Raw genomic sequence first — 23,416 nt, 5'->3', positions numbered from 1 at the left:
GCGGTTGAGGATTCCCTCTAAAAAACTGGGTCCTAAGTTTGTGGGTCCATTTAAAGTGCTTCAGGTTGTTAACCCGTCTGTGGTTAGGTTGGATGTTCCTACTTCCTGGAAGATTAATCCAGTGTTTCATGTTTCCTTGTTGAAAAAGGCGGATGTATCTGATAGGGATGCCACTGTCTCAGTTCCTCCTGTGGTGGAAGACGGCGAATATGAAATTTCACGTACCTTGAATTCTAGATGGCATAGAGGGAGAGTACAGTATCTCGTCTCCTGGAAGGGTTTCGGTCCCGAAGATAACTCCTGGGTAAGGGTGGATGATGTCTCCGCTCCTAGGCTTGTTAGAGCTTTCCACAAGAAGTTTCTGGATAGGTCTTGGCCTGGAGGATCCGGAGGATTCTCTTAAAAGAGGGGTACTGTTAGAACCCTCCTGTTTGTTTTTTCCATCTTGTGTTTTTCGGTCACGTGACCATCTGCCTCTATATTCCAGCTCTGCCTTTTTGGCTGTGCTGGACTTCAGTGTTGTTTGACTGTTTTGCTAGCCAGGTGCTTCTGTGACTATTTCTCAGTTCGCTTGGTCCTTTAGGGACCTCTAGTACCTTTCTGTCATTTTATCTTTTGTGTTTTGCAACAACTTTCTCTGTTCAGGAGGTGTCCCTTTTTTGTTCCAGTCCTTAGTTCTTTTAGGGACCTCTTTCCTTCATTCTATAGGTCTTCGTTGAGACTAGCCTAGGACTAAGGCGGGTCTGTTTGCCAGGAACAGGCAGCCCGCTACATCGTAGGGATTCAGCTTAGTTTTACTGTAGGGGAAGCTTTCCCCTTCTTTCCTTAGTACTTGTTTGCAGATCATAACACTTCCTAATAATGGGAACATTATTTTTAGGAGGCTCTCTGACCTCTATGTCTTTTGCAAGGGGCATTGGAGTGCCTCCAAACTTTGGCAGCCGTTGCTTCACTGCATAGGCAAACACTATGGGAGACCCACTTCCTATAATGGGAACATTGTTTTTAGGAGGCTCTCTGATTTCTATGTCTCTTGCAAGGGGCATTTGAGTGCCTCCAAATTTTTGGCAGTCCTTGCAGTCACTGCATATGCAATAACAGTATAGGAGAACCACTCGTTACTAATGGGAACAACAAATCATAGCCGACTTCTGGCCCTTTAAGAATAGTAAAGGCCGCCTGATGGCCCTATAAAAATAGGCTTTGTGACTTTCAGAGTCCCTCCATCATAAATGAAACAGGATGTGTCTGATGATGTGTCACACACCACATGGCCAGGTAAGGTTGTAAAATGTTAAAATGACATTTCCCAGTGAATGCATTTGTCTTAATAACCTCAATGTAATCACATTGTTTAGCTCATGCACCTCCTCCTCCAGTTTGGCCTCCATCTCCGAAACGACCACATCAGTCACAAGCTGAAAGCACTTCAGCACTGGTTTGGACAAGCGGCAACAGGCTGTGCTGAAGATAACATGCTTAATGCTTAGGTGACAAACCGCCCACCGCTGCAGAGTTGTTGAAAGCTGTAACACAGCAGCCTGATCTGTGGCTCTCACCGTTGAACATATAGCCAGGCATGGTCGTGTGTGACAATGGGCGGAACCTGGTGATTGAGAAATGACAGCCGGATTAGATACGGTTTCCGTCTATGCCAGTCCTTTCACTAAAAAATATGGCTGTGGTGAAATACAACTCACCGACAAGCTGTGGTCTGGCTCCGTACTGTCCGTGGCCACATTCATTTGTCCACGTGTTTGTGGTTAGGCTGTCCTTCTCAGCAAGTCACTGGGGAGGGCACGGGTAATGTTGTGGTAACCATGCTTGTGAAGGCAGAGATGACATTGGGAGAAATAGTGGCGGCTGGGGACCGACTATGGACACCTGGCCGCTGCCATGAGGTTGTGGACAGCTTCCACCTCCACAAGCCTAAAATGCCGCATTTCAAGTGCAAGGAACTTTAGAGAACTTCATGGGAGAAATCACAGCTGGAGTAGATACGGTTTCCCAAGTCCTTTCACCAAGCTAAAGAATATGGCTGTGGTGAAATACAACTCTCAGGAAAAAAAGCTGTGGATTGGCTATGTACCGTCCCTAGCCACATTCACTTGACCACGTGTTTGTGGTTAGGCGGTCCTTCCCAGTAAGTGCACTGGGGAGGTCACAGGTAATGTTGTGGGACCCGTGCTTGTGGAAGATGGAGACGACACCGGGCGAAATAGTGGCGGCTGGGGACCGAGTATAAACATCCGGCCGCCGCCACCATGAGGTTGTGGACAGCTTCCGCGAGCCCAAAAGGCCACATTTCAAGTGCAAGCAGCTGTCAAAAATTTGGCAGTATAGTATTGGGTGGGTGGCTGGCTGCATACTTGCGCTTGCATTCCAAGGACTGGGGTAGGAACAAGGTCGTGGACGGTGATTGTTGCAAGTCGGCAACGACAGGTGCATGGTGGGAGGCATCTTCGCATGCGCCAAGGATCACTTATGATGGTCACACTTTTAGGCAGTGACCTGGGAGTCAGAGATGCTTCCAGGGGTCTTCCCCATGCTGTTCCCATGTCTCTTCAGCACTGTATGCTTGTGCCAACTGATGTGTCACACACCACATGGCCAGATAAGGTTGTAAAATGTTAAAATGACATTTCCCAGTGAATGCATTTGTCACGGTTGAAAGCAATGCAAAAGTGCAAAAACGCATCAAAAACGCCATGTGTGAACAAAGCCCAAAGTGTGGAGGAGCATTTTTGTTTTTGGTTATTTATTTTGCCTTATATACAAGTCATTACCCTGGAAAGGATGTTCTTTAACATATTTCCCAGGAAAATCCATTTTGGTTTTGTTTTTGCATGTTTTATTGTGAGTACGTAAAAGTTGCGTAATACCTCTGACAACGTTGTTGACAGCAGTGATCTGGGAGACAGAAATGCTTCCCCATGCTATTCCCATGTCATTTGAGTTCCTGTCGATTTGGGCAATTTTTAGTCCCTCTGCAGACCGCCAGGGGGAGCAGCCGGAAAAATGCTCGATTTTCCCATAGACTTACATTGGGCTCATTACTTGGACCGAGCACTCGAGTATTCCAATTTGCTCGACCTGAGCAACGAGTACCCGAGCATTTTAGTGCTCGCTCATCACTAGTTATCAGCATATTATCAAACGGTATTGCTCCCTGACCCTATCTTGCAAGATTTGCAAGCAGTAAGTTGCAGTACATCTTAACTCAAGTGTCAACATTCAGGATTCAGGATTATTTAAACAATAGTCGGTGTTACTCAACCAAAGAAGAACACAGGTTAAAAAAAGTGAACATAAAAATAACGGTATATTGCTCTTAGCCATCAGAAAGTATGTCTGGCATTATTAAGCTGTGTTGTCTCTGAGTCTCATCATGAACACCTCCCCCCCCCGGAGGTTAACATCTGGTGACGAGGGTCAGGATGCTGCTCGGAACCTACTTCGTCCTGCCCCAGATCCAACCTAAAAAAATGTTGGCATCGGTGCAGAAGCTTTCCTCCTCTTCAGTCTGTGAATCTTTGGAGTACACTTCTGATGCCCATGGCATAGAATGTGTGAACAGCTCTGCAGGCTCACCCATCTGTGGCTCCCTACAGTCAGTTGGCCGGTTGGAGAGTTGTGATGCAGGGAGAAACAAGCGTAATTGGGATCCCACCTCTGTGGACTGTACTGTGTGTGATGTTGATGTTGAGGTGGAGGAAGAGGAAGAGGAGCAGAGGCCACTTGATGCAGCGCTTGCCATCCACTGGAGCACCTGCTCTTTCTGGCCCTCATCTACAAGGCGTACTGCTGTGCGGCTTCCAAAGTAAGGGAGTGGAGTAGCCTTTCCAGTAATAGAAGTTGTCAGTTGTCTTTGGATAGGACGTGACGGTGTTGGTCCACTAGTGCTTTCATGAACATTGCCAACTATCTCATGTATACCTTGCACACCAAGCTTATTCCCCCTTCCACCACAACCTCGCTTTTTCCCACTTATGTTGCTCAGATAGTGTGGTTGGAGCATGCTATTAGCAACAAAAAGTTAGACTTTTTTACTGTGGATGAGGCCTGTATTAAATAGAATATATGCTCCAAGAAATTTCAAACTGAGATCTGGTCTGCTGCATCACTTTACTAACAGAAGAAATTAGATTTTTTTTACTATGAATGAGCTCTGCATACAGCTGAATTTCACCGCCAGAAAATGACAAGCTGAGATATGGCGTGCTGTATCATGTTAGTAACAGGAAAAATTAGATTTTTAAAGGTGTACTCGTGCATGGAGCACAATGGAAGCAATGCTGAAATGTGTCCTACTGTCTTTGTCTGGATGACACTAACAGCACAAAAAAAAAATCTGATGGAAGGTCGATTTCACAGCCACACAGGACCCTATCTATCTAAACTATCTGACTTAGAAGCAACTGACTAGCTAACTATATAAAATCACTCAGTATCCAAGAGCAGCATCAGGAGCAGCGTCTGTAACTTGTTACACTCACAAAATGGCGCTAAAATAACATGTCTGCTCTTTATATAGTGAGGGACATGTGATTTCAGCAACCAATGGCACAAGCCCTTGTGTCTGGACATTGTGGATGATTCCTGCGCCCTGATTGGCTCTCCGCAATTTGTACACATTAAGTTACGGGAAAAAACATTAGATTACAAGCATGCCGCTCACCTGACCTCTCCCAACCCCCTCCCCTCATCAAACAAGTCCCCCCCGCTCATCATACAGCACCACTATCCTGGCCAAAGTGATAAAAATGCTGTAGTGGAAACGCAATCATTTGCTGGACTTTTACCGAATTTTACTGATTTTAATCCAAATGTTCAACATTTTTCGAACATGTTCGCTTGTTTCTAGTCATCAAGTTGTCACCAACAAATGTTCAGATTTAATTTGGTGTTGTGCAAAAAAGTGTTCACAAATCTGACAAAGATGTCACAATTCAAATATAAAATTCATTATTAGAACTAAAGGCCACACTTTAAAAAAATATGATTGAAATATTTTGTCTTGGGTGTGTCAGAAGTGACAGATAATCGCCCTGCAGTTGGTCCAGGAGATCTCTACATTTGACATTACAGACATCTTCTTAGAGGCTGTCTCTAGGACCCAGCAGCTACCTCCCTCTGGCTAATTAACTCCCTGGCCTGGGTGTATAAATACCTGGTGTGTTCTAGGGGGAGGTGCCGGCGATATTCATTACTACTTGTGAAGGCTTTAGCTAAAGCAGTACCTTGCCCTCTCTGGATGTCTGCACATTTGTCTGGAGTTGTTTAAAGCTAAGCTATTTCCCCCTGTATGTTCTTCCTTGTTGTCTATAGTGTTTAGTGGAGATCAACTAATGCTCATCTCCTCCCTTCCCTAGCCTGAGCCTAATGCCAGGGAAAGACAGGGCGAGGTACGCGTGCGGCGATTGGTTAAGAGCCAATACAGGGAGGTTAGGGGAGACAGGGTGACGCTAGATCAACCTAGGAGATCTTCACTTATCTCCTTTCCCTAGAGTCTGGGCTCCCTTTCCCTCTACTCTTTGTGTTGCACTAAGTCTTTCCCACACCTTGCGTGACATATTTAAGGCAAGGGAACAGGATGAATATATCCAAACATGGCTGCATCAGATATTTAAGTGTATAGTGATGAAATACTAATAAATGATTACTGAGGGATTACAATAAAGCTAATAAGTAGAATAAATAAGCCAAAATCTGCATTCCTCAACAATTAAATTGCAACAACGAGAAGGAAAAGTTGTGGAATTATGGAAATCATAGAAAGTTAATGATATGCCAATGATGATAAAATGGAAACAAAAGTTTTAAAATATCTTTATTTATTCAGTATGGAATATGAGCTTACAGAAATCCTGGCACCTCCGGCCTACGCTGCAATCACTAAAGTTATTAATGGTCGCATGAGGAAGGTTCTGTCGCTGAATGTACAAATCACCAAGATCTGCTGCTGGCAGCGCCTGTGTAATCACTGACTAATAACGTCTCTGATGTGCTCCATGAAGACAAGTCGGGAGACGCTGCCGGCAGCTCCTGTGTAATCACCGACCAATGATTTCCCCATTTTGCTCTATGGAGACAAGTGAGGAAACTCTGCTTGCAGTTCCTGTGTAATAAACCAACCAATGACATCCCCGATGTGCTTAATGGAGACAAGTCTGGAGACGCTTCCGACAGCTCTTTGTAATCACCAACCAATGACATCTCCGATGTGCTCAATGGAGACAAGTCTGGAGACACTGCAGCCACGAGAGCAGGTTTAGGCCACGCAGACAGCTCACAGTAGTATGAGGAACATACGGCTTGAGGTTGTGGTGTGAAAAAACAGCTCCTGAGACAATATGGAGAAATGGCCGCACCACAGGGTCCACCACCAAATCAATGTAAGGGTATGTGCACACGATGCAGAAATGCTCAGGATTTTTTCCTGAGCGTTTCTGCATCTCTCTGGCAGGAAAAAACGCATGCGGATTGTACATGCGGATTGTACATGCGGTTTCCTGCCAGGGACATGCGGAAATGAAGCGGTCTTCACTTTCATTTCCGCATGCGGGTTGACAAGCGCTTCCCAGGCGATTTTAGCATCACTTGGAAAGTGCTTGTCAACTTCACACTATATAAATCCATGCAGCCGGCATGTGAATGTCAAAAAATAAAAAATAAATATATACTTTACCCTCTGATGGCCCCCGGTGTCCTGCTTCATCGGTCCCGGCTGCCGGCAGTGAAGACTTTAGGACCTTCCGGCATCAGCGTCACGTGACCCGTCACATGACTCTGACGTCAGCGAAGGTCCTTCTTCATTCAACCGCGAAGTGCGGGGAACCAAGCAGGAGCGCTGCGCCTGCCGTCAGAAGGTGAGAATATATATATTTTTTATTTTATTCTTTTTTTTTTTTAATGGTACCTGGGTCTGGATGCGAGTCCTCTCTTCCACACCCGGGTACCATCCGCACATTAGACCGCATGAAAAGCGCATCAACATATACAGTGATGCGGATTCCATGCGGTCTAATGCAAGTCAATGGCGGCAAAAGAGCAGCGTTTCCGCAAAATTAATTGGCATGCTGCGGATTTTTGAGCGCAGCGTTTACGCATCATGGGCACAGCACATGCGGATTTCAATTGGGGAACATTGCTGCCCTTCTACCATGCGTTTTTCATGCGTTTCCGCGGCGTTTACGCAACTGCAAAAACGCCGTGGAAACACATGAAAAACGCATCGTGTGAACTCAGCCTAACACCGTGCTGTTAGTCACGTAGAATGAAGATTAAAGGTGTCCGGCTGCAAAATTAGTACCAACTAGTACTAAGATAAATATTAGGAATAATAACTGGAAATAATAATAAAAATTAGTGCTAATAGTACTAGTCAGGCTCATAATGAGTAGTATTACCAATAATACTAACGATAACAACTAGTGCTAAAAATAATACTACTAACTATTATTAATGAGAAACACTGTGGCCAGCATATTACCAACTCACGGAAGAGTGGTGACAGGAAAAACCTGCTCATCACCCATAACCGCAAGGAAAGAGTGCCTACTCGGAAAGCCGAATAGAAGAAGCGAAAACGAGTAAAAATGGCATAAAGAGACAATATTTTATTATTCAAATATAGATATATAAATAGTGACACCAAAGGGATGCATACAAAAACATTGGGTGATCATTGGACACGGGAACATCCCGCTACAACTTGAAACCCCTCATAGGTATATATTCTTATCCAAGGTGGATACAGGTACAGTTCACAAAGAGTTAAAGATAAAAGGAAAAAGGATTGGAAAAAGAAGGACAAGAAATCGCGGGAGGAATGGGGACATAGAGAAAATACCAAGTATCAGTACAGCCAGGGTGAGATACCCATTATCTCAAGTGAAAAAATGGTACTGTTCAAAAATTGAAGAACTCACCCAGGCAGTTAGTATAATCTCTATGATGTAGGGGGCACAGGGGTGCAGATAGTTCCCATCCACGGAGGGCCTCGACGCGCGTTTCGCGTCGGCTTTATCAAGAGGCACATGTTAATAATGAACAAGGACCTAGAATAAATAGGACCTTGATAGATCACATGGGCGATCATGTGATCGCCACATGATGGCTGCCGTGAGGGCCACCCATAGGGCGCATGCGCCGGGGTCATAGCAACCACAGCAGCCGCGCGCCGTCTGTCATGGCAAGCGCGTATCCCGGAAGTGTCCAATGACAACATTCGGGAGCGCGTCATCGCCATAAAGACAGACGCGCGCGGGTGCTGGATCACGGATAGCCCAGCGCATGCGCACCACGGGCCATCGCAGCAGACAGCAGTGTGTCCCATAAGGGAAAGCAGCAAATATGATAAGTAAGAAGATCGCAGGCAGGAACAAAAAAAGTAATAGTGTAGATGATACAGAGGAGGAACATAAACAAAAAGTAAACAAACAAGAAGTGCAAATAATAATAAAATAAGACAGTGGGAAATAAGTACAATCAAAACGACAAAATGTGAAATAAAAAATAAAAAATAATCAAAGTAAAAAATAATGAAAAATAAAATGAACAAATGACAAGAAATCATTTTGCTAGAAGAAAACTCTTGGAAGGTGCTCCTGGTTCCGGCTTGGTCATCATATAGACGGGAAGAAGATCACTGACCCAAATATTGATATGGGAATTACAAGGGGAATGTGATGAAAACACTAGACAAAAAATAACAAAATAAAAAAATTATTATTGAGACACACAGACTGTTAAAAGCAACCATAAAAATAAAAAGTGGATGTTTAACCCCTAGAGAAAACATCAAGGGGAGGCCCCTGGGGGGCACCAGGAGAAAAGCAAACCCAAGGGAGAAATCAGGCGCAGGGGCCCACATGTGGACACCCAAAAAAAGTAATGAAATAAAACATAAAAGTAGTAATATTAACAATAATACTACCAATACCAACAAAACTAATCATCTCCATAACCAATATGTAGATATCCATGAAGACAGATTCCTAGAGAGAAATCATAAGAATGGGGAGAAACCTACGTGTTCATTAAGTCCCCGTGGCGTAAGAGTATCAAGATTAACGATCCACCTGGCCTCCTTTTGCGCCAGGAGGCGTTTAGCATTCCCTCCTTGGGAGCCCAAGTGTACCACATCAATGCCACAAACCTTCAGTGATCGAGGATCACAGTTGTGAGCAGATTTAAAATGCCGTGGTAAAGTCTTGAGCTCCCGAGGATCAAGGACCGCCCCCGCCGCGCCAATGTCCCTCACATGCTCACGAACTCTGACCCGCAACTCCCTAGATGTAAGACCTACATAAATAAGTTCACATCCACATGTAGCGTGATAGATCACATGTGTAGTGCTACAAGAGATGTGATGATGGATGTTAAAGTTACGGGAGCCGTCAGAGTTCGTGAACATAGTGGTCCGTAGGACATTGGCGCAGGCGGCACAATGACCGCATGGGAAGGTCCCCAAGGTGGGGCCACGGGAGCCAAAAGGGTTTCTCCCAGAAGGGACATAGTGACTAGACACCAAGATGTCAGCTAGGGTATTGGAACGCCGAGGTGTCATGCACGGAGATTCACCAATATATTCCCTTAGGGAGGGCTCCGTACCCAATATACCCCAATGTCGGGAGAGGATACGCCGCACCCCACACCACTCAGAGTTGAATGTGGAGATAAAGCGAATCCTATCCGGGCTTTTCTGTTTACATCCGGGGAGGGGATGGATGAGTTGATCGCGGGGGGTGTTCCGAGCTCTTCTATAGCCACGGCCGATACATCGATTACTGTAACCCCTATGTTTGAAACGTACGGCCAAATCAGAGGCACGTGTCTCAAACTTAGAGTTGGTCGAGCAGATCCGCCTCACTCTGAGAAATTGTCCGATCGGGACAGCTTTGATGGTAGAAAAATCATGTGCAGATGTAGCATGGATGAGAGAGTTCACTGCGGTGGGTTTCCTGAACAAATTGGTTTGGACACGACACTCAGAGTCCACCTCCTATGTGATGTCCAGAAAATCGATCTTCCTAGGACTATATGAATATGATAGCCTCACCGCACGATCATTCGAGTTTAATTGCACCATAAACTCCTCGAGCTCCTCGACTGTCCCCTGCCAGAAGAATAGAATGTCATCTATGTACCTCATCCATGACACGACATGGTCCGCGCCCCGCGTCCCCCCATCCCCAAAAATCTCCCTCTCCCACGCACCAAGGAAGAGGTTGGCGTACGAGGGGGCGCAGGCCGCACCCATTGCCGTGCCGCGTGTCTGGAGGTACACCCGGCATAGGAAACCCACTCATAAGAAAAAACGCATTACTCCTTTTCAGGTGGGTGACCCACCAGGGGGGCTCCGTATTATCAATCTATCCTCTCATATTCTTACTCGGGCACAGATGGAGGTCCTTAGCTTTGTGCTTTCATTTTCACTAACTAATGGTTTTGATTACTTCACAGCCCTTAAGGACCTCCACCTGTTTGCCCGTAAACTTATTCTAAAAAAATTACATTTCAGAGCATCTGGTGAGGGGACCTCTGTGACTGCGGCGGAGAGGGAGGCCTTGGCTAATTTAGAGGACCTCCTTCTGGAGCAGGAGCAACCTTTGACAGGTGGGTCACTACAAGCTAGACACCCCAGGTCCACAAGATTCCCTCCCCTGTCCCTGAGCCCAGTGATAGAGTTGTTTGTGCGACTTGTGACGGGCGATCTAAGACGTCTCCCCACACGGAGATGTCGCGATAACCTTACTTATCCACAGCGCACGGCACTTAGTGAATTACAATCTTTATCTGACATTGTCATCAAGCCAGCTGACAAGGGAGGGAATATTGTTCTATGGCCCTGCTCCCTTTATGAGAAGGAGGCCCTGCGCCAACTGAGAGACACTCAAACTTATACTTGATTGTCTTATAATCCCACGGCCTCCTTCTCCGACGCACTCCAGGGTATTCTGGGTCGTGCTTGCGAGCGGGGTCTTATTGATAGAAGGACTGTGGAGGCACTTCCTATCCGCTTCCCAAAAACAGCTACTTTCTATCTTCTTCCGAAGGTTCATAAGGATGCTGCCAGCCCTCTGGGACGACTGATCGTTTCGGGTCTAGAAGGCCTATGTGGCCCTATATGTCAATATATTGACAACCATCTCCGACCCTTAGTCGAGACCCTTCCTTCTTATATCAAAGACACGACGGACGTCCTGACCCGGGTTGACGGCGTCTTCCTCACAAATGACACCCTTCTTGTCACGGCCGACGTCGAAAGTCTGTACACATGTATCGGCCATAATTTGGGCCTGGCTGCAGCCCGCCTCTTTCTGGGTAGTTCTGATCTGGACGGCCTTTCGAGAGAGTTTATCCTCGAGCTCCTCGAATTTGTCCTCCGCCATAATTACTTTCTGTTCAAGGACAGGGTGTACCTCCAGACACGCGGCACGGCAATGGGTGCGGCCTGCGCCCCCTCGTACGCCAACCTCTTCCTTGGTGCGTGGGAGAGGGAGATTTTTGGGGATGGGGGGACGCGGGGCGTGGACCATGTCGTGTCGTGGATGAGGTACATAGATGACATTCTATTCTTCTGGCAGGGGACAGTCGAGGAGCTCGAGGAGTTTATGGTGCAATTAAACTCGAATGATCGTGCGGTGAGGCTATCATATTCATATAGTCCTAGGAAGATCGATTTTCTGGACATCACATTGGAGGTGGACTCTGAGTGTCGTGTCCAAACCGATTTGTTCAGGAAACCCACCGCAGTGAACTCTCTCATCCATGCTACATGTGCACATGATTTTTCGACCATCAAAGCTGTCCCGATCGGACAATTTCTCAGAGTGAGGCGGATATGCTTGACCAACTCTAAGTTTGAGACACGTGCCTCTGATTTGGCCATACGTTTTAAACATAGGGGTTACAGTAATCGATGTATCGGCCGTGGCTATAGAAGAGCTCGGAACACCCCCCGCGATCAACTCATCCATCCCCTCCCCCGATGTAAACAGAAAAGCCCGGATAGGATTCGCTTTATCTCCACATTCAACTCTGAGTGGTGTGGGATGCGACGTATCCTCTCCCGACATTGGGGTATATTGGGTACGGAGCCCTCCCTAAGGGAATATATTGGTGAATCTCCGTGCGTGACACCTCGGCGTTACAATACCCTAGCTGACATCTTGGTGTCTAGTCACTATGTCCCTTCTTTGAGAAACCCTTTTGGCTCCTGTGGCCCCACCTTGGGGACCTTCCCATGCGGTCATTGTGCCGCCTGCGCCAATGTCCTACGGACCACTATGTTCACGAACTCTGACGGCTCCCGTAACTTTAACATCCGTCATCACATCTCTTGTAGCACTACACATGTGATCTATCACGCTACATGTGGATGTGGACTTATTTATGTAGGTCTTACATCTAGGGAGTTGCGGGTCAGAGTTCGTGAGCATGTGAGGGACATTGGCGCGGCGGGTGCGGTCCTTGATCCTCGGGAGCTCAAGACTTTACCACGGCATTTTAAATCTGCTCACAACTGTGATCCTCGATCACTGAAGGCTTGTGGCATTGATGTGGTACACTTGGGCTCCCAAGGAGGGAATGCTAAACGCCTCCTGGCGCAAAAGGAGGCCAGGTGGATCGTTAATCTTGATACTCTTACGCCACGGGGACTTAATGAACACGTAGGTTTCTCCCCATTCTTATGATTTCTCTCTAGGAATCTGTCTTCATGGATATCTACATATTGGTTATGGAGATGATTAGTTTTGTTGGTATTGGTAGTATTATTGTTAATATTATCACTTTTATGTTTTATTTCATTACTTTTTTGGGTGTCCACATGTGGGCCCCTGCGCCTGATTTCTCCCTTGGGTTTGCTTTTCTCCTGGTGCCCCCCAGGGTCCTCCCAGGGTCCTCCCCTTGATGTTTTCTCTAGGGGTTAAACATCTACTTTTTATTTTTATGGTTGCTTTTAACGGTCTGTGTGTCTCAATAATAATTTTTTTATTTTGTTATTTTTTGTCTAGTGTTTTCATCACATTCCCCTTGTAATTCCCATATCAATATTTGGGTCAGTGATCTTCTTCCCGTCTATATGATGACCAAGCCGGAACCAGGAGCACCTTCCAAGAGTTTTCTTCTAGCAAAATGATTTCTTGTCATTTGTTCATTTTATTTTTCATTATTTTTTACTTTGATTATTTTTTATTTTTTATTTCACATTTTGTCGTTTTGATTGTACTTATTTCCCACTGTCTTATTTTATTATTATTTGCACCTCTTGTTTGTTTACTTTTTGTTTATGTTCCTCCTCTGTATCATCTACACTATTACTTTTTTTGTTCCTGCCTGCGATCTTCTTACTTATCATATTTGCTGCTTTCCCTTATGGGACACACTGCTGTCTGCTGCGATGGCCCGTGGTGCGCATGCGCTGGGCTATCCGTGATCCAGCACCCGCGCGCGTCTGTCTTTATGGCGATGACGCGCTCCCGAATGTTGTCATTGGACACTTCCGGGATACGCGCTTGCCATGACGGACGGCGCGCTGCTGCTGTGGTTGCTATGACCCCGGCGCATGCGCCCTATGGGTGGCCCTCACGGCAGCCATGATGTGGCGATCACATGATCTCCCATGTGATCTATCAAGGTCCTATTTATTCTAGGTCCTTGTTCATTATTAACTTGTGCCTCTTGATAAAGCCGACGCGAAACGCGCGTCGAGGCCCTCCGTGGATGGGAACTATCTGCACCCCTGTGCCCCCTACATCATAGAGATTATACTAACTGCCTGGGTGAGTTCTTCTAATTTTTGAATAGTACCATTTTTTCACTTGAGATAATGGGTATCTCACCCTGGCTGTACTGATACTTGGTATTTTCTATATGTCCCCATTCCTCCCGCAATTTCTTGTCCTTCTTTTTCCCCTCCTTTTTCCTTTTATCTTTAACTCTTTGTGAACTGTACCTGTATCCACCTTGGATAAGAATATATACCTATGAGGGGTTTCAAGTTGTAGCGGGATGTTCCCGTGTCCAATGATCACCCAATGTTTTTGTATGCATCCCTTTGGTGTCACTATTTATATATCTATATTTGAATAATAAAATATTGTCTCTTTATGCCATTTTTACTCGTTTTCGCTTCTTCTATTCTAACAATTATTAATCTTAATGATAATAACTAGAACTTATATTAATGGTAATGAGTAATATTAATTGGAAAGAGGGTTGAATATTTTAAGAAGAATATATTGCTGTCTGCAGGGCATGCATCAGATTAGCTAAAGCTGATAATAAATTAAGAGATGTCAAAAGCAATAAGAAAGGATTTTGGGGGTATGTCAAAAGTAAAAGAAAAGTCACAGATGCTATAGGATTTTTATAGGATGAAAATGGTAAAGTGGTAAAAAATAATGCTTAGAAGTTCGAACTTTTAAATTCCTATTTTGCTTCTGTGTTCTCTAAGAAAGTAAATGTAACATCAACTGATCTTCACTGTACTATTGAAGGAATAGAAGAATCCACACTATCTATAAACAAAGAGACAGTGAGGGAATACTTAGCTAACATAAATTAATTCTAATTCCTTGGTTCAGATTAATGACATCCTAGGATACTGAAGGAGATAGCAGAGGAAATTATTGAACCACTCTCCATTATCTTTGAAAATTCTTTGAGAACAGGAGAAGTTCCAGAAGACTGGAGAAATGAGAATGTTGTCCATATTTTCAAAAAGGGGAAGAAGGTAGACCCAGGAAACTATAGGCCTGTGAGGCTTATTTCTATACCAGGAGAGATCTTTGAACAAATTATTAAACAACATGTATGCAAGTACCTTTATAAAAACGAAGTGATTAACCAGAGTCAGCATGGGCTTGTAGCTAATAAGTCATGTCAAACTAACTTAATTTCCTTCTATGACAGAATCACTGACTGGGTGGATCAGGGAAATGCAGTAGCTATAGTATATCTTGTCTTCAGCAAAGCACTTGACAAAGTATCTCATACCATTCTTATTGAAAAAAATACCAACTATGGAATGGACAAGGCAACTGTTAGGTGGATTCATAACTGGCTTAGTGATCGAACGCAAAGAGTGGTGCTAAATTGTTGCACATCCAGAATGTCTCAAGTGGGGTACTGCAAGGCTCTGTCCTGGGCCCAGTGTTGTTCAACATCTTTATCAATGATTTAGATGAAGAAATTGAGGGTAAGCTGACTAAATTTCCTGATGACACAAAGCTAGGAGGGATAGCTAACACTAAAGAAGAGAGAGAGAGAAAGATCTAAACAATCTGGAACTGTGGGCAGCAACCAACAGAATGATATTTAACAAGGAGAAATACAAAGTCCTACATCTGGGCAAGAAAAATGAAAAAAAAAAACATATACAGAGTGAGAGGAATAGGGCTAAGCCACAGCACATGCGAAAAAGACTTGGGTATACTATTAGATCACAGACTGAACAACATGAGTCAACAGTGTGATGCAGCAGCAAAAAAGGCAAACACAATTCTGGGTTGCATTAACAGAAGCATACAGTCTAGATCACGTGAAGTAATTACCCCCATCTACTTCTTGGTCAGAACTCATCTGGAATACTGTGTCCAGTTGTGGGCACCACATCTTAAAAAAGACATGAAGAAACTGGAGCAAGTTCAGAGAAGAGTGACCAAAATAGTGAGCAGTCTGCAAACAATATCCTATGAGGAACGATTAGAGTATTTGTGAATGGTTTGCTTGCAAAAGAGAAGACTGAGAGGAGACTTAATAGCTGTCTACAAATATCTCAAGGGCTGTCACACTGTAGAGGGATCAGCTTTATTCTCATTTGCACAAAGAAAGACTAGAAGCAATGGGATGAAACTGAAAGGGAGAAGACACAGATTAGATATTAGAAAAACTTTTTGACAGTGAAGGTGATTAAAGAGGGGAACAGGCGGCCACGAGAGGTGGTGAGTTCTCCTTCAATGGAAGTCTTCAAACAGAGGCTGGACAGACATCTGTCTGAGATGGTTTAGTGAATTCTGCATTGAGCAGGGAGTTGGACCAGAAGACCCTGGAGGTCCCCTCCAACAGTCTATGAATCTATGATATACCGTATATACTCATGCATAAACTGACTTTTTTATCACATTTTTTTTGCTTAAAAAGCCCCCCGCTGCTTATACTCAAGTGAGCAGGGGAAGATATACAGCCAGTGCAGCTGCATCGGGGCCCTAGGATGGAGGTGGGCCCTTGCAGGGCGGCTAATAATGAGGGCAATCTGGCCTGCTTCTCTGAGCCCGAGGCTCTGGTGGGTCCATGGCCAGATTGCCCTCATCATGTGCGGTGGGCAGGGAGTCATCCCTAAAGCTCCGCTGCCTACAAGAGGAAATGGCAGCCTACAGGAGAAAATGGCAGTTACAGGTATCCGTCCTCTGCTTCCTACCCGACGCTTTCTCCCTGACACAGGCATGTGCGGCTTCATGGCGTCATCCTGAAGTGCGAGCCTGTGTTAGAGAGACAGTGCTGTGGGGGAACGGGCTGAGAGGTGAGTGTTTTTCTTTTCTTAGTTTTTTTGTTACCAATACACTGATGAGAACAATGATGGGGGTGGGAGAGAGAATGATGGGGATGAGGGAGATGACAATGATGGAGATGAGGGAGAATAATGATGATGGAGGTGGGGGAGACAATGATGGGGATGAGGGAGATGACAATGATGGGAATGAGGGAGAACACTGATGAAAGTGGGGGGAAAAAAAGATGGAGGTGGGGTAGAGCAATGATAAGGATGGGGAGAACAATGATGGGGGAGAACAATGATGGAGGTGACCCTCTTTTCCACTTACAGAGCTAGTTTACTGTTTTTCTTTGAAGTAAATATTCAAAAACATTTCACCTACTGATGCCTCAATTAGTGTAATTTTATTGGTGTCTATTTCTATTTTTGAAACTTACCAGTAGCTGCTGCCAGGGTCGGACTGGGGCACCGGGACACCGGAGAATTCTCCGGTGGGCCCAGGTCCTCGGTGGGCCCCCGAGCGGGACGCATGAGGGCCCACTGGTTAACATGGCCGCCGGTGCACCTGCACCAGTGCCCGGAGGTGGAGGGGGTCCTTTCAGTGCAGCTGATAGTGAGGGCAATCTGACCTGCTTTTCGGACCCCCAAGCTCCGGGGGACCTATGGCCAGATTGCCCTCATCGTCTGCGGCGGGCAGGGAGTGATCCCTCCAGCTCCTCTGCTGACAGGAGGAAAATGGCTCTGTCCTCTGCTTCCTGCCCGTGCTTCCTCCCTGACAATGGCTCGCGTGGCTTGATGACGTCATCATGCAGCGCGCGCCTGTGTCAGGGAGAAAGTTGCAGACAAGGACGATGCTGCGGGGAATGAGCAGAGAGGTAAGTTGTTGTTTTTTTAACTAATACATTGGGGATGAGGGAGAGCAATAATGATAGAGGAGGTGGGGGGAGATATGGCAATGATGATGGAGGAGGTGGGGGGAGATATGGCAATGATGATGGAGGAGGTGCGTGGAGATATGGCAATGATGGAGGAGGTGGGGGAGATAAGGCAATGATGATGGAGGAGGTAGGGGGAGATATGGCAATGATGATGGAGGAGGTGGGGGGAGATATGGCAATAATGATGGAGGAGGTGGGGGGAGATATGGCAATAATGATGGAGGTGGGGGGAGGTATGGCAATGATGATGGTGGAGGTGGGGGGAGATATGGCAATGATGATTGAGGAGGTGGTGAAAGATGTGGCAATGATGATGGAGGAGGTAGGGGAGATATGGCAATAATGATAGAGGAGGTGGGGGAGATATGGCAATGATGGTGGAGGAGGTGGGGGAGATATGGCAATGATGGAGGAGATGGGGGAGATATGGCAATAATGATAGAGGAGGTGGGGGGAGATATGGCTATAATGATGGAGGAAGTGGGGGGAGATATGGCAATGATGATGGAGGAGGTGGTAGATATTGCAGTGATGATGGAGGAGGTGGGGGGAGATATGGCAATAATGATGGAGGAGGTGGGGGAAATATGGCAATAATGATGGAGTAGGTGGGGGGAGGTATGGCAATGATGAAGGAGGAAGTTGGGGAGATATGGCAATGATGATGGAGGAGGTGGGTAGAGATATGGCAATGATGATGGATGAGGTGGGGGAGATATGGCAGTGATGATGGAGGAAGTGGGGGAGATATGGCAATGATGGAGGAGGTGGGGGGAGATATGGCAATGATGATGGAGGAAGTGGGGGGATATATGGCAATAATGATAGAGGAGGTGGGGAGAGATATGGCAATGATGGAGGAGGTGGGGGGAGAGATGGCAATAATGGAGGAGATATGGCAATGATGGAGGAGGCAGGGGAGATATGAAAATGATGGAGAAGGTGGGGGATATATGACAATGATGGAGAAGGTGGGAGAGAGAAATTATGGGGATAAGCAATGATGGAGGAGGTGGGGGAGAGCAATGATGGGGAATTATTTGGACGCTCTATGCTGTTAATATCTGGTCTGGTGGTCACGGTGTGGTGGTATTTCTCCCCTGTATGTGGTATTATTCGGTCACTATGTGGTGGTAATATGTGGTCTGGTCATGGTGTGGTGATATTTCTCCCTTGTATGTAGTATTATTCGGTCACTATTTGGTGGTAATATGTGGTCTGGTCATGGTGTGGCAGTATTTCTCCCTGGTATGTGGTACTATTGGTGTTGGTATAGTGGATTGTGTTGTGTAGGGCGGTCATTTGTTCTCTCTGATATTAATTAGGAGAAGATTCTTTATTTCCATTAGTGATTAAATACTTGGAACAAGATGCACTTACAGGGGTTCTCTGGGGAAAACAAGTAATCACCTCTTCACAGGATAAGTGATAGATTATTAATTAGTGGGGGTCTGACTGCTGGGACCTGCACCGATCGGTAGAATGTGGAGTTTTTATCCCATTAGACTGGAGCTCATGTGTGACTTGACCACTGATCCATTCATTCCCTCAGTGGCTGTTCTTGTTTTTTTCTGGAAGCCCTCATAGAATGAATGGAGCTGCGGACAGACGTTCCAGCTGTCGCTGCATTTTAAAATGGGGATAAGTGTCCTGTCAGGGATAAAACTTCCCCATTCTTCCGATAGGAGCGTTTTCCAATGTTTGGACCCAAACGAACAATAAGTGATCACCGATCCTGTGGATCCCATGGATTGGTGATAACTTGTTTTAATCAAAGAACCCCTTTAATGCAAACTAATGTAATTGTACATCCCAGTTATAGCATGTGCACAGTGTATGTGCCGGAGCTGCCTGTGTGTTACAGCCGACGCTCCACTATAACAGGGATATCGGGTATATACATATAGCTGTAGGGTGGGCCCCGAGGATCAATTCCTCCTGTGGACCCCAGACACCCCAGTCCGACACTGGCTGCTGCATTTCCCACCCTAGGCTTATACTCAAGCTAATACGTTTTCCCAGTTTTTTTGTGGTAAAATTAGGTGCCTCGGCTTATATTCGAGTCAGCGTAGACTCAAGTTTATACAGTAATAAGAGCACAAATAATAACTAGCACTAATAATAATGCTAATGACAATAACTGGTGCTAATAATGATGATAACTAGTGCTAACACCAATAGTAATAAAAATAACTAATATTACTAATAATGCTAAGAACTAGTAATAACAATAACACACATGATAATAACCAGTGAGAATAATAATAGCTAATACTAATAAAAAATGGTAATAAATAGTACTAATAATACAATAATAATGCTGGAAATAATAATAACTAGTGCTAATATCACTTGTAATGATAATTATTATGAATAATAATGGAAATGCTAGTAATACTAGTATGTTTAAGAATTCCAATATTAGTTTGTGCTAATAATACTAATGCTAATAACAACTGGTACAAATAATGAAAATTAATAATAATAATAATAATAATAATAATAATTTGTACTAATACTGCTAATGATAATAATGACTTCTAATAAGAATTATTCTAACAATCAATACTACTAATTATACTATTGCTAACAATATTACCATTAACTTGTACTATTAAGAAAATCAATGATAATAACTAACACCATAAATAGATAATAACTACCACTATGAGTAGTGCTTCTAATAATGGTATTACTAGTTGTAATAATAATATCAATGATAATTCGTATTAATGCTAATAACTAGTAATATTACATTGTGCTGATAATACTAATGACAAGCAGTTCTTCCTCCGGATGATTGTGATTCGCCCATAGAAGTGAGTGAAGGCAGCGCTGATTGCCGCAGGGATCGCGTGACATATAGGACAAGCCTATAGGATAGGATAACCCTAACCCTATGAGAAGCAGAGACCAGCAGAAGTCATTTCCAAAAGGGACTGAACAAGGATAAATCCTACAGTCTCAGATCTACGGCCGATACCTGGACTGTCTCCTCTACAGTGACAAATAATCAGACATTGTACAGTTCATACATCGAGTCTGGAGCGATAAGTCATGTGACAAGTGAAACATTAATTAGGGGGCACCGTGGGATCTTCTTCATTGGGGACCATGAGCTTCGAGTTAAGCCACTGTTTTTATGTGTTTTTGAATGAGTGAAAAGACTGCAAAAATGCTGAAAAAATTGACATGCTGAAGATTTGAAAATGTTTTGATGGTTGGATGCAAGGAAGAAATAATCAGAGTGCATGACATTTCAAAGATCTCATTCATTTTGATGGTAATGTAAAGTCCAGCTTTTTATATTTTTTGAAATTCAGGGAAAAAACAGCAAAAAAATAATGTGTGAATAAGCCCTAGGATGTGCATGCTGCATTAAATCTAAATATACAACAGCTCCACTTTCTAAAGAGAAAACTTCTGAACTAATTGCTGAAGTCCACACAAGTCCGAACAGTACAAGTGATCAGACACAACCAAACATCATATTGTGTGGACGCCATGAAAGCGAGATTGTACCATGTGGGATCACTAAGCGACTTCTCTCTGTGTCCACAGAAAAAACTGGGACAGAAGAAGGGATTGTCTTAGTGCAAAAAAGATTGTCAGATTGTGTGATGCATGTGGCAGTCCAGCGCTTTTTCTAGGTCGCGAGCTAGGCCCTACAGTGCAGATAAATCCTGCCATCATGAGGCTTGTGCAAGGTTTCAGGTGTTTGAAGACACAGATCTCGGGTTCGCCGTAGTTGCGCTGTTAGACTGTGGCTGTGATGAGCCATTAATGTGCTTCCTTGTGACTAAGCAGAGGAATTATGAGCTGCAGACATTTCCAGTCACTTCAGGGCTGTTCTCTACCGGTCACCTCCCAGCCCAAAGCCTTATAAACTGGGATCCCGGCACCCATGAGCTCATAAGCCGTGACCAGAGGCCTGAAGGCAAGGTACGTCCAACATTACCTTACTTATATCCAGGGGAGGGGGCATCTACATAATAGAAATAAGAAATAAAAAACAGCAGAGATGAAAGGTATAGGAGATAAAAGATCAAAAGAAAAATGAGAAAGAATTTGTGAACTAACCAGAGAAAGAAAAGTCTCACTCACCAAAAGCCTGAAATGTAAATGTCTAGATGTAGTCTAGTGCTCGAATACTTGTCTATTAGCAGCGAGTAGTAGATATAGGGTCAACCTGTATCCTGAAATTACATGGCTCTTATATCTATTAGGAGTGAGCATCATATGTAAAACTAGGAGAGTCACTTGTAGAGAAGGGTCTGGGTTTACTTGTACGTCACATACAAAACAGCGCAATGTCAATCAGCGCCTTCTAAGGCCAGCAGGATACTGTCGTGTACTAATAGAGGTGCGGACTCACGGGGCAGGGACATAATGTGACCACTGTACAAAGCATTAGTGCCACCTCATCTGGAATATGCAGCTCAGTTCTGGGTACCAGTTCATAGAAATCATGGAGTTAGAAATGGTAAAAAAAGGACCATAAAACTGATGTGTGGTGAAGGAACTTAGTTACAAGAAAAGACTAAAATAATTAAATTCATTTACTATTTAGCCGAGACATCTAACGGGCGACATGATTAATTTGTACACAAATGGCTCCTATAAAAAACTTGGTCAAAATCTGCTTCATGTAAAACACCCTCAAAAGACAAGGGTCACTCCCACCGTCTGGATTAAGACGGATTCAGTCTCCAAAGGAGACAAGGTTTCCGTACCATGTGTGCTATTAATCTGTGAAACAGCTGCCTTCAGCAGCCGATCGCATCAAGGACCGATGATGGCTCCAAAACGAAGGAAATAACATCAATAATTCTGTAAATGTGTAAAGTTCTTTTCTGAATGTTTGGTCCAGTAGATTGACAATTGAGATCAGGAGAGAAAGATGAGCATTTCTGGGGCGGTTCGCATCTTGCATTCTGGTTGTACACGTACCTGTCCCTTTTACCCTTTCCCATCTCTCAGTTGAATTTTATCAACATTTGTTTTGTTTCAACTGTATTAACTATGTAACTATGTAATATGGCTCTTATATCTGTGTGTTAGTAGACTGAATTCATGTATTTAGTCTTGAGAAAAGATGTCTAAGTGGCATGATAGGTTTAATTCTTATCCTAATATTACATTGCTGTAATATCTCTAAGGTTGCAGCTGGACAGGTCCTGGACGAGAGGTATGTGTCACGAAGGTGCCAAGCCTCGGTGGTGTAGGACCCGGAGAAGTAGGCTTTATCATGTATAGTGCTAAGAGGTGATTTTTTTAATAGACCCGTAGTTTAGGTCCGGGTTTTAGGAATGGCCATGGAGCTGGGTGGGACTGGCCGTTCCCTTACCTCTAGTTCCAGGGCTTGCAACAGGCTATAAAAAGCAGTTCAGCTGCCTCATATAGGGCTGGGAGTTGAGGTGGAAACATCTCTGGTGTACTGATCAGCCCTGGAAGAAGCAGACCGGGTCTGCAAAGCTTGGTTCATTTATATGGACTGTTTTGTTCACTGTTTATTTGTGCCAAGAAAAGGCTGTTTCTGTTTATGTTGGGGAGATTTATGCACTAAAATAAAGCTGTCATTTGCACCAAAAGACTTTGCGCCAGTACCTACCTGACACCGCTGCCAAAGAGTGAGTGGATCTTTGTGTATTAGGAGTGTAACATACAGATTTAATGACTTTCATATTTATTAGTAGGGAATGTTATGTATTGAGTTAATTTTTATCCTGATATTAGATGACTGTTATATCTATTAGGGCCAAGGGTTATATAAGGGGTAATTTCTTAGTCTGATATTACATAGCTGTTATATCTGTGTATTAGGAGTGAGTGTTGCATACAGGGTTACTCCTTATCCTGATATCAAGGCTCACTTTTATCTGTCTATTAGGAGTGCATGTTATATATTGAGTTAAAAGGGTTGTTTGACCTTGAAATTCAACTTTTTTAAGCTAATCTGTGCTGTATTGCAATA

The sequence above is a fragment of the Phyllobates terribilis genome, unplaced genomic scaffold, assembly GCF_046119375.1.
Source record: "Phyllobates terribilis strain yellow unplaced genomic scaffold, ASM4611937v1 Scaffold_4__5_contigs__length_816908805, whole genome shotgun sequence".
NCBI lineage: Eukaryota > Metazoa > Chordata > Amphibia > Anura > Dendrobatidae > Phyllobates > Phyllobates terribilis.
This window is presented reverse-complemented; position numbering follows the sequence as displayed.